The 12,127-nt window shown below is 41.6% G+C and overlaps 1 protein-coding gene across 2 annotated transcripts in view; it reads right to left on the reverse strand.

The window, feature by feature from the left end:
* CYP59 (cyclophilin 59) overlaps positions 1-12,127 on the reverse strand; it is a 305,441-nt gene that overhangs the window by 90,508 nt on the left and 202,806 nt on the right. The window lies entirely within an intron of this gene.

Consider the following 12,127-nt stretch of genomic DNA (forward strand, 5'->3'; position numbering starts at 1 on the left):
CGATTCTCCACGTGAACCTTCCTTCATGCATCAGAGTGCCTAAGGATCGAACTTGATTACCAAGTTAGACTATACTGGATGTTTATCAAGATTTTATATAATCTAGTGAGAAAGTCTTGATCCTTTATTCATTCTAGAGTAAGTCAACTTTCTCTTTTTCTAAGCATCGTATAACCATATAGAATATTTATCAAGCATATTTTATGACTGACTTCTTTTACAAGATTGTGTACAAATGAATCATGTTGTCACTCAAAATGTATAGACACTGCGACAACGACTCAGGTTGGGGGTTGTCACATTAATCCCCAACCTCTCCATTTAAGTTGTCTCCCAACAGCAGACTATGGGGGGTAGACCCTGTGGAAATGAGATAAAGAAGGACTAGATGGGAACTAGCTAATCCGGGAGACACAGTTGAGTACCCAAGTACTTATTTAGATCTAGCAAGATTTTAAGGATTCAATTAGATTTATAAGATTTGAAACCAGTGCCTTATGGAGTCAATACTCTTGCTTTACAAATTTAAGATCAAGTACTGGATGGAAAATTGCTACTTTGATGAGTAACTATCCTATATGAAATGCAATTCCTAAGACTTATGTGAAATGCAAGGATCTTTGTTGATTTTACTTAAATGCCTAGTCTAAGTATGACCTTTGATCTTTATCTGTATTGAGCCTAAACTTTATAGTAAACGGAAGAGAGAAGTCAAGGTGAAGCACACGAGGGTATGATTAATGATCCGTCTCCTTGAAATCTAACGTACTCGGTGCCTTTGGCGCTACAAAGACTGTGGTTCTGACGACTGCAAATTCATTGTTTTAGATACTAAAAAGAGTAGATTTCTCAAGAGAAAATGCAGAGGTGTTCCTATCTCTCTATCAACCAAGTTTATGCTTGGAGGTAAATTTTAATATGCACGACTATCTTAGGATGCAATGTAAGGAGGAACTTAAAGAATGATTAGTGAAGCGAGATTTTTAAAGCCCTAGAGTACTTAGATTGCGATTTCATCTGAGTTATATCGCTAAGTACTTATTTAAAAGATTCAATGGACAATCCCAATCACAAAGATAAATGCCAACTTTGAAAGAGCCAACAAAGTGAAATAGATAACTGAGATGCACAATTTTCCACCAATTTACAATAGAAATTTCAATGTAAGATGCTAATGACAATTTCCAAAACTAGTTATCCAAGAGATGTTCATATGTTCTCTGCTTAGAGCAATTTACTTCAATTTTTCACATTAGCCCAATGACAATTCAGTTTAGCAATTACATCAGCATGATAGTAAAGTGCAGATAGAACATAAACATAAACGACAGAAGACAAGCCAAGACAAGAAGACACAAGATGTGGCACCAGCCAGGGACAAACCCCAATGTGGGGAAACCCTTGATCAATTCTTCTTATATTCTTCAAATCTTCAACAGAGAAAGAGATAGTACAAATACATTTGAAGTCAATACTTGACTTGCCAAAATAGGAGAACACAAATCTTCTCTGAAATGATGACACAATGAGGTTGCAAATCTGATACCAAAGACTGAAGATATGCAGGAGATGATAGCTCAACCAATTACCCAAAATATTGAAGCTTTCCTTCTATAAAACTCTCCTTCCTTTGCTGCTTCACTGATCATGTCAAGCCTACCCATCTGGCATCTTATATATGATGTAAGGACTGAAGCATATCTTAGCAAGCCTAATCACTGGTTAGGGCACAAGCTTAGAGTGCCACAGCACCCTAAACATACTCCACAGTCCACCTATTTACTGCGGATATCCTTCACACAATCCTCCAATGATACGCTGACTTATAAGGTCTGAACACAACACTTAAAGAGGCCTCCAACTACTGGCTATGGCCTGCAGCCTAGCTTAGCTGTTGATTGTAACTTTTATCCCTTCATACAGTGACCCAATCAGCCTTTAAATGGCAGTATTGTCACAGAGATTTCCACGCTGCTAGACGTTGATATATGGCTCCTTTTATGCTGTGTATAGGGCTCTTTAGGGCTTCCTGTGCAGCATATTGTAGATCCCTTAGACAGCTAATGGATCACACATCAAACTGCGGCTAGATATCATTATTGACAGCGTAATAGGTGACTCTACTAGTCAGCAGATTAGGGCTCTTGTGGCTGCAGATAGGAGCCACTCAAGACAGCAGATCAAGGCTCTCTTTTGCTACGCTTGAGGATCTCTTGAGACAGCAAATTAGGATCCCTTCACAACCTACAGCTAGGGAATTTAGGACAGCGTATGAGGGCTTTTCCTTCAGTTGTGTATAGGCCTCTTTTACTGTTGCTAGGGCTCCCTCTAGGATAGAGAATTAGGGCCTCCTTTGATCTACGTTGAAGCTCTCTTAGATAGTGTATACAGATCCTTTTCTTGATAGCGTTTAGGGCTTACACTTTACTGCTAATTGAGCCTCCTCCTTGACTGCGGCTAGGGCACGTTTACTTGCAGCTAGAGCACCTCCAAGACTCCTCGTTTAGGACTACGTATAGGGCTCTCCTTTAGACCTCACCTTCCACTAAAACCCAAACGAGTGGAGAGTGAGATTACAAGAGATGTGTGTCAAAATGACTTGAAGACCTCTTCTATTTATAGTAAAACGTTGAGGATAGGTTGGGGTAATTTGGTTGTTGGTCGACCTTGACGAATTGCCACATAACACAAATAAATTCATATCTCCATGAATACATGTCGGAATCGAATGATCTTTAGATCAATCCTACACCTCCCGATGAGAGGAATCCAAGAAAAATATCAGCTGCCATAAATAAGTAGACCCACATGGAGTTTGGCCCTAATTTCCAATTTTAACACTCCCTCTCAACTAGGGAGAACTCTATCTGCTTCCAGGACTAGTAACTCAACGCACAGTTGTCACCGAGCTTCCAGAGTGTTTTTCCATCCAGGGATTCGAGGACTAGTAACTGAACCCACCAAGGGTTTCTATCTAGGATATGGCAAGGCTAGGCAAAACCACTATCAATCTAGGCAAAACTCCATGTCAATGACGGATCATGACCAAATAACCACACGCATATGCCATGCATGCCAAAACTAGTAAGGAAATCATACATGCAACTTAGTATCTGGAAGAAAAACCTATTGTAGTTGTTGATCTCAATTCCTCCAAGAGTTCTCCAAGAAAAACTCTAAGTTTCTAAGAGTATGAGAGGGAGAGAGAAAATGAGAGCTCCAAAACTGAACTAATAAAAATCCATGAGCTCATTCTCATAAGCCTTTTTATTAATGAGGCCTCTATTTTCATCAAATTTTTATTATTTTCCTTCATTTTCCTCCTCATGTGCAACCAATTACCTGTCACCTCCCTTTTATCCTATTTTCTATTATTTTCATTTTTTACAAGGGCATCAAATCTTTTTAGGGCCTCCAAGCCTAATTGTGGCCTTTGTTTTCCCTCTAACCCTAGGTTGCATGCCTATTTTAGCCTCTTAGGCCCTAGCGTGGCCCTCCTGCCCCTATCATCACCTTTTCTAGGCCTTCTAGGTCTGGTCCTAGGCTTTAGAGGCCTCTCCACTGCCTGTCGTGAACCTCTCCCTCATCCACTAGCCTTGCCTCGCTCTCAGCTGGCGTGGCCCTCCTGCCCCTATCGTCTCCTTTTCTAGGCCTTCTAGGTCTGGTCTTAGGCTTCAAAGGCCTCTCCCTTGCCTGTCGTGAACCTCTCCCTCATCCACTAGCCTTACCTCGCTCTTGGCCTGCCTTATCCCTCCTTCGCCCCTCTCTTTCTCCTTCCATCAGCCCTCCTTAGCCCTCTCTACTGCCTCCTTCCCTCTCGGTAGCCTTGTCGCAGGCCATAAGGGCCTTAGACCCTAGGTCGCAGCTCTCTAAGGCCTCTAAGCCCTTCCCTTAGCAAAGTGGCAACCCTTTCAAGGTCTGTCATGAGCCTCTTTAGCTCTCTTCCTTGAGCCGCAGGCCTAATAGGCCTTGTCGCCTTCTCCTTAGCTTTTCTCCTTACTTATTTGTCCTCTTTCCCTCCATGTGGGTGATCACTTGATTTATGAAGCTACTTCCTTACTTATTTGTCCTCTTTCCCTCCATGTGGGTGATCACTTGATTTATGAAGCTACTTCGTGCTATGTTTTGCAAAGAAATTGGGTGGGTGTTTGTGTTTTCAGGTGTCATAGATATTGGAGAAAATTTGGCCAAGTGGGCTAGTCTTCTTCTAGGCCCTAATCCTAATTGGTTTGATTTGGGAAAGTGGTCTTGCCTTCTTCTAGGCCCTAAGCCTAATTGGTTTAATCTCTAAACCCTTTTCTCCTCATTGTTTGCTACAGCAAGAAAATCATTTCATAAGAGTGACATTTGACCCATTTAATTAACATAAAATAAACTCACACATTGTCTAATATATTGATAAATCAATTGGAATAATTGGATACTCATAATTAGGCTTATTGCATGAAAAGAAGGTGACTGTCATAAGTCCACTGTAGTCTGATCCATAACAGTAGCATCTGCATCATAAGAAGGCCTAATTTATTCAAGAATTTGATCTTGGAAAAGTAGTTTTGGTAGTGGATTGTTTCACTTACATTTGGGCATCTTGTGTTACATCACTTGTCTTTTGGGAGATCTAATTGTTTCTATCAGTCTAATTGGCATTAAAGTAACTTGTTCCAATTGTGTTTAAAAAATATCATTGAATGTCTCTTGAGAAACTTGTGATCTATAAGTATCAAAGAGCCTTGGTTAATTGAGAGTCTAATTGCAATATTGGCATCTAAGATCAAAGTGTTCTTAGCTTGAAGATTTGTTGAATATCTCTTGAATAATTGGCATTAAGGAATCTAATTGCAATTACTTGGAAAGCTTCTAATTATATAAGAATATTGATGATCTTATTGTCTCTTTTGAGTAATTGCCATTGGCACTTTGTATTGTCTAATTTGCTAATTGTTCTAAGTGGATAAGTGCTCTAGTTTCTTTAATTGTAATCATTGTCGTCATTTCTTGATTATACTTGTGTGGAGGATAACTTGATCTTGAGCATATTGGTGATTTATATTTTAAGCACTTAAGCAATTGTATCATGGATATCTCTCGTATCTTGTTGGCACTTGTTAAATTGGCACATACTCTTGTGTTTAAAATTGTCTCTTATTTTCCATTGTTAAGTACTTATTGTCATAACTTAAGATTAATCGTAATTAAGTACATAAAGAAGCATTAACAATCTTGCCTTAAGAAACACTCAATAATATTGCATGAGCATCCAAATACTAGACTTGCATTTAATAAACTTACCTCCAAGCAAAAGCTTGGTTGATAGAAAATATGACCACATTTCTCATCTAGATTGAGGAGCCCGGCACCTCTCTAGTCGTTAACACGGTGACCTTGGAGTCATCAAAGCCACAGTCTTTGCAGTGCCAGAGGCATCGGGTGGCTAGAACCTAAGGGGAGGTATCGTTAATCAAGCCTCTGCTTGCTTCCCCTTGAATTCTGTCTCACAACCTACTCTAGAGACTAGCTTTAAAATAGTTAAGAGGAAGGATACATTTAGCTAGGAATTTAATTAAAATAAACCAAGATCTTGCATTTCATCTAGTAGAATAGTTAAGCATTCATAAAGAAGCGATTATTCATCCAGTCACCTGGTACTTAATTGATATAAAGCAAGTGGTTGACTCCATTAGGCACTGGTCTCCTTAATAATTTAATCTAATCTCAGAACTTGCTAAAATAAAGCAAGTGTTGATTTGGGGTAGCATCGGATGTGCTCTAGCCATAAAAATTGGTGGAGAGGCTAAAGCACATGAGATCTCCAAGACCCATAAATTGTTTTTTGGAAACTCCACCCAGTTAGAGAGATATTAAAATCATTAATATTTTTAATGGGTTCCTAAGTCTAAACTTAGGAAAATAAAAATATTAATGGGCATTAATATAAAACTAGGTCAGAAGGTTCTAAATGACATGGATCAAGCCAAATCTAATCTTAGCCGTTGATTAGAGAATTAATCTTGGTCGTTGAAGACTCAACAAAAAAGTATAAGAGGAGGCTTGAGGGTCAGTTGGAGACACACCAAGTTGATCAGTCAGTTCGATTTTCTGGAGAGGGGTTTGCTGAGAGAAATCGAACCAGTGATCAAAGTTGGAGCGAGGGGAAGTGAGTGCATAGCAGAGAGGCAAAGATAGTGTCAGAAGACCAGCGCAGAGGCAGAGAAGGCTACGCAGAGCTAGCAGGAGCTAGGCAGAGGGCGAGAGTGACTGTGCAGAGGGCCAAAGGGCCTGCGTGAGTGACGCAAAGGGCCAAAGAGTCAGCGCAGAGCCTCTGTAGGTTGACGCAAATGGTTCTAGGCTGACGCAGAGGCCAGGAGGGCTAACACAGAGCCTTATAGAGGCGTGGGAGAGATTTTCGTGGAGCAGACTTGCCGAATATCTGCTTCCGAAGAGAGGTATTACTGCTAAATTGATTTCTTTGTCGCGTGAGCCAGTTTGGCACCCAATTGTACTCAAGAAAAGCTGCTTAATAATAAAACCCTCAGAATTGTTGCACCGGTTTTCCCAAGTTGGGTTTTTCTGAGGACGATTGTCCAAAAATAAAGGTGTCCCTTGTGTGTTTGTTTATTTCTTTTAGTTGATGATCTGTAGATGGTTGAGACTGCATTTGTGTTTATTTCAGTATTTATATGGTTAAATAACTTGTTCAGCAATTAAACAAGTAGGTGAAATAAACCAAATAGTGCAGGAAAATTTCTAACAAGTTAGACTTAGAAATTTCAACATGGTATCAGAGCATTGCAAATCACATGAGGACTGAAGCACCAGCGCGATCAGAAAATTTGCAGCAGAAACAGTTGTCCCGAGAGACAAAGTTGTTCCTAAGAAGAAGGCAGCAGAGAAGGAGTGACGCAGAGGGCCTATGTCATCATTTCAAGCCAAAGAAAGGGCCAGCGCAGAGGCAGAGGAAGGCAGAAGAGGCTCACGAGGAGCCATGTCATCCTACTCAACCAAGTAGGAGTGACGCAGTTGTCCAGAGGAGCGAATCAGCCTTGCCGGGATTGCACAGAGCTAAGAGACTCAGTTTCCTCAGTTTTTGGGGCCTAGGAAGCTGTGGGCAGATTGTCGATTGTGAAGTTGGTGGGGTGTTGCTGCTGTCAAGGTAGAATAGTACCTAGCGGGACATAACCAAGGTAGAGGGAGATGCTACCTAGGAGGATTTCTAGCCAAGAAATCCAGATCAGTGTTGCAAGAGCAAAGGGGATTGGAGAGGTGTGATTCGACTATTGGCATAAAGATTTCCAGGAGGGAAATTGAAACTCAGAGGGAGTCTAGAAGAGAACTTCTAGAGGGAAGTAGAGACTCAAAGGGAGTCAAAGAGAAGAGCGGAGATGGCAATGAACGGACTAAGGAATCAGGACAGGCTAGACGGGGTGTCCAACTTTGTCATCTGGAAGGCCACGATCCTTTCCGTTCTGGATAGACATCGCATTAAGGCCTTCACCTTGAGAAACGTGGCTATCCCAGTCGACCCAGCTGATAATGAAAAGTATGAGGATGCAATGGCCAAGGCAAAGTGCATAATCCTTGATGGGGTCAAGGATCATGTAATTCAGCATATTGCCGAGAAGAATACAGCAAAGGAAATGTGGAATACCTTAACGACATTGTATCAGGGCCAATGTTGCACGAAGCGGGAGCGAAGCGGAAGCGTTTTTTGGAAGCAGGGACGCCGAAGCGTCATTTTCCAAAAATCTAGGAAGCGAAGCGTCCGCGGAAGCGTCTGCTATATATATATATATATATATATATATATATATATATATATATATTTTATATTTTTTTGCATTTATACTCAAAACAAACATCCCAAATACCAAATTAATTGTAGAAGACATGAAAACATGCATATTTTTGCATAAATCAAGATAGATATAACATCCATTGTACATTAATGATCTAGAATCTAGATTCTTCTCCTCTTGTCTAGCCTTTGCCTCTACCTCGATTGTCTAGGGATATTAGTCAACATTGCCCAATTTTGATCAAACTACCTAATTCAAGACTTAAAATATGGTAGAAAAAGCTTAACATGTTTGATCGATGATTTTGACTTGATTGAAAGGTAATTTTTTGCTAAGGGCGTGCCGCGTGACAAAGGAGTTCAACAATTAACACCACCAACACCAGGGTACATATAGGGCTTGGTGCTCTTGATTAAATGCTAATCGCATACCTTCATACTTGATATAATCTAATGAAATGCCACAATCCCATTGATCCTGAATACGTGAAAACTGTTAAGTCTGCTGAATTTTGAATAGGATATGAAATTCTATTTTCTCCATATGAAGTCCAATGAGGCTGGAACCACTCTCAAACATTCTGAGTCATTTCATGGTAATGTTAAAAATTTAAGTAAAAGGATGAAAATGAAAAATAAAGGAGAATGTCACTTTTACTTTAAGAATTTAACATTACCATGAGGGAGCATCTGCTATATTTATATTTTTTTTTGCTTTCATTTGTCACCCTAACCCAAGGTGGACACACCCCCAACAAGCAAACTCACCTAAAATTTAAAAAAAAAATGAAAAAAAAACGATTTTCTAAATGCTTTTCCGGAAGCTTTTCTGGAAGCGTACGGAAGCGTCTGGGAAGCGTCTGGGAAGCGTCTGGGAAGCGTCTGGGAAGCGCCGTACGAAGCGCGCTTCGGCGCTTCCAAATTTCCAAGAAGCGTCTAAAAATTTCGGAAGCGCGCTTCCGAATTTTGGAAGCGCGCTTCCGGCCAAGCTTCCTAGGCGCTTCCGTACGGGACGGGCTTCGGGGCTTGGAACCGGGGGGGGCGCTTTATGCAACACTGATCAGGGCACTTCCGTGTAAAGGAAGATGCTACTAGAGAATCAGTTGCGGTCGTATTAGATGCAGAAGGGGGAACAGATAGATCACTTCCTCAGAAAGTTGCAGGAGATTCGAGACCAACTGACTTCCATAGGGGCCACGTTGGATCAGGAGCTAATGATGAGGACCGCCCTGAATGCACTCTCCAAGGAGTGGGAGACATTCGTCCAAAGCATCTTGGGCAAAGCGAATCTTCCAGATTGGGAAGAATTGTGGGCAGCTCTTCGCCAAGAAGATATCAGACTGTTGACCAAGGCGGGAAGTAGCAACAAAGGGGTGCAAATCAAGAAAGAGGAGGAAGAGGATGCGACTCTGGCATTTGCGAGACAGCAAGGGAAGAGGAAGAAGAAGGACATCTCCAAGATAAATTGCTTCCATTGTGGGGAGTTGGGCCATTATGCAACCCAGTGTCCCAGGAAGAAGAATAAGGGAGAGGCTTCTGACTCCAAGGCAGCGCCGGCTAAGGTGGAGAAGGAGGTAGAAGATGATGACAACTAAACCATGAGTGCTCATACACCTCTAGAGGAGAGGTGGGGAGACATCGTGCTATAGTCAGGAAGACTAAAGAAGATGTGGGGCAGGATCCTTGAGGTACCCAAACTCTTGGATCATATCCGGCTACGGGAGCCCCGAGAGACAGTAGCATGATGACGGATGTCGGTAGAAGCAAGATGTGGACGGAGCGGTAGAACAGTGCTAGAGTGCAGGGATCTGTAGCAACGCAGAGGGGGTTGCAACAGTGTGAGAGGCACAAAGGAAATTGCAGCAGTGCAGGAAAGCACAAAGGTGTTCACAGCAATGCGAGAGGCACAGAGTTGTTGCAACAATGTAGAGGCAACAGAGGGAGCACAGGATAACAGCAGAGAGAGCTTCAACATCACAAAGGCGGCTTCTACCCGACAAGGATGTCACTCGTTGGGTAGATCAGTTACCATCATCTTAGTAACGAAGTTGCAGAAGTAGCAATGGTAGTGCTATGGGTAGCACAATGCGGCATGATGAGAGAGGGTTGCAGTGCAGATGCAGTGTTGGGAGAAAGGACCAGTAGCAGCACAGATGCAGAGGGAGTTGCAGTACAGATGTAGCAGTTGTAGTGGAAGAGCCATGGGCAACAATAAAAGAGGCAGCAATGCAGAGGATGTTGGGAAGCAAGGACAAACATCAGCACAGGTACCGGTGTCAAATGATTAGGGTAATGTTCAGTGACAGAGCATTACTAGAGCACATTCCTCGCTAAGAGGGAGTGTTGATTTGGGGTAGCATCGGATGTGCTCTAGCCATGAAAATTCATGGAGAGGCTAAAGCACATGAGATCTCCAAGACCCAAAAATTGTTTTTGGGAAATTCTACCCGGTTAGAGAGATATTAGAATCATTAATATTTTTAATGGGTTCCTAAGTCTAAACTTGGGAAAATAAAAATATTAATGGGTATTAATATAAAACTGGGTGAGAAATCTCTAAATGACATGGATCAAGCCAAATCTAATCTTAGTCGTTGATTAGAGAATTAATCTCGGTCGTTGAAGACTCAATAGAAAAGGTATAAGAGGAGGCTTGAGGGTCAGTTGGAGACACACCAAGTTCATCATTCAGTGCAATTTTTTGGAGTGGGATTTGTTGAGATAAATCAAACCAGTGATCAGAGTTGCAGCGAGGGTCAGTGAGTGCATAGCAGAAAGGCAGAGATAGCGTCGGAAGACCAACACAGAGGAAAAGAAGGCTACACAGAGCCAGTAGGAGCAATGCAGAGGGCGAGAGTAACTGCGCAGAGGGCCATTGAGCCAGCGCAAAGCATCTGTAGGCTGACACAGAGGGCTCTAGGTTGATGCAGAGGCCAGGAGAGCTGACACAAAGCTTCAAAGAGGCGTGGGAGAGATTTTCGTGGAGCAGACTTGCCGAATATCTGCTTTCGAAGAGAGGTATTGCTGCCAGATTGATTTCTCTGTCGAGTGAGCCAATTTGGCACCCAATTGTACTCAAGAAAAGCTACTTAATAATAAAACCCTCAGAACTGTTGCACCAATTTTCCCAAGTTGGGTTTTTCCGGGGACGATTGTCCAAAAATAACGGTGTCCCTTATGTGTTTGTCTATTTCTTTCAGTTGATGATCTGTAGATGGTTGAGACTGCATTTGTGTTTATTTCAGTATTTAAATGGTTAAATAACTTGTTTAGTAATTAAACAAGTAGGTGAAATAAACCAGATAGTGCAGGAAAATTTCTAACGAGTTAGACTTAGAAATTTCAACACCAAGTGGCTAGGCCATTCAATCATGTCTCTCAGACTTCTTGGTTTCCAACTTGTCCTTCATCTTCACATTCCATAGGGACTATCCCCCATAGCCTATTGTTGGGAGATAGCTAGAATGGAGTGGGCGGGGATCAAAGTGACAGCCCCCATCTTGACTCGTTGCCGCACCGTGCTTGTACAATTTGAGCAACAACAATACACTCTCGAAATTCATTCCCCATTGGAAGCGAATAGGGAGCATGCTCTTGAGGTCGCTCGTCTAGAACTTCCAAGTGAAGCGCACTTCGAGAGAAGATTCGGAGGGGCCACTCCCCCACAGCCCTCATGAATTGTCATTGTTTCTCATATATTTAAATTGTTATCATTTAGGATTTCAAACGAGATGTTTCCCATGACATTTCCTAAAAATTAGGGGGTGTCTCCGAAGGTACCCTAGGTGAGGTCCCCAGTTCGCACATCGACCTATGCCAAAAACTTGGTCAAACATGGGTAAAATGTAAGTGCAACTCTTTTACAAGTCAGCTTGAACAAGTATAGGTACCACAATATATTTAGTAAAAAGTGAAATTTACGTAGAAGAAAAAATATTATCACAACTGCAAAGCGAAGAGTTGATCCAAGAAAGCCCTATATTTCTTCCACGAAAGAACTAACAAATTGAGCAGATAAACCCAACTACACCCTATAGAATTCTTATTTGTACAATAACAAAATCCAACTAAGTAAACCTCATGTGATTATTGATGTTTACTGCTGCTGCGAGAAGGGCACTATGTTCCCAAGATGCACCAAGTTTGGAAACCCTTAGCTCAGGTATCCCACTGTCCAGAAGCAACATGCAATACCCAAATTCATTCACAATATTTGTATTCCTTAAGTTTATTTGCTAATCTTTTTGGCTATGATATCACTTAAATGAAAAGAGGGACTATCACAAACAAGCAGAACCAAAAGGAATAAAATACACAAAATAAAAGAATGCAGTG

Source organism: Pinus tabuliformis, chromosome 3_2 (genome assembly GCF_031772625.1).
Source record: "Pinus tabuliformis cultivar Carrire ecotype Pingquan chromosome 3_2, CPIR1, whole genome shotgun sequence".
NCBI lineage: Eukaryota > Viridiplantae > Streptophyta > Pinopsida > Pinales > Pinaceae > Pinus > Pinus tabuliformis.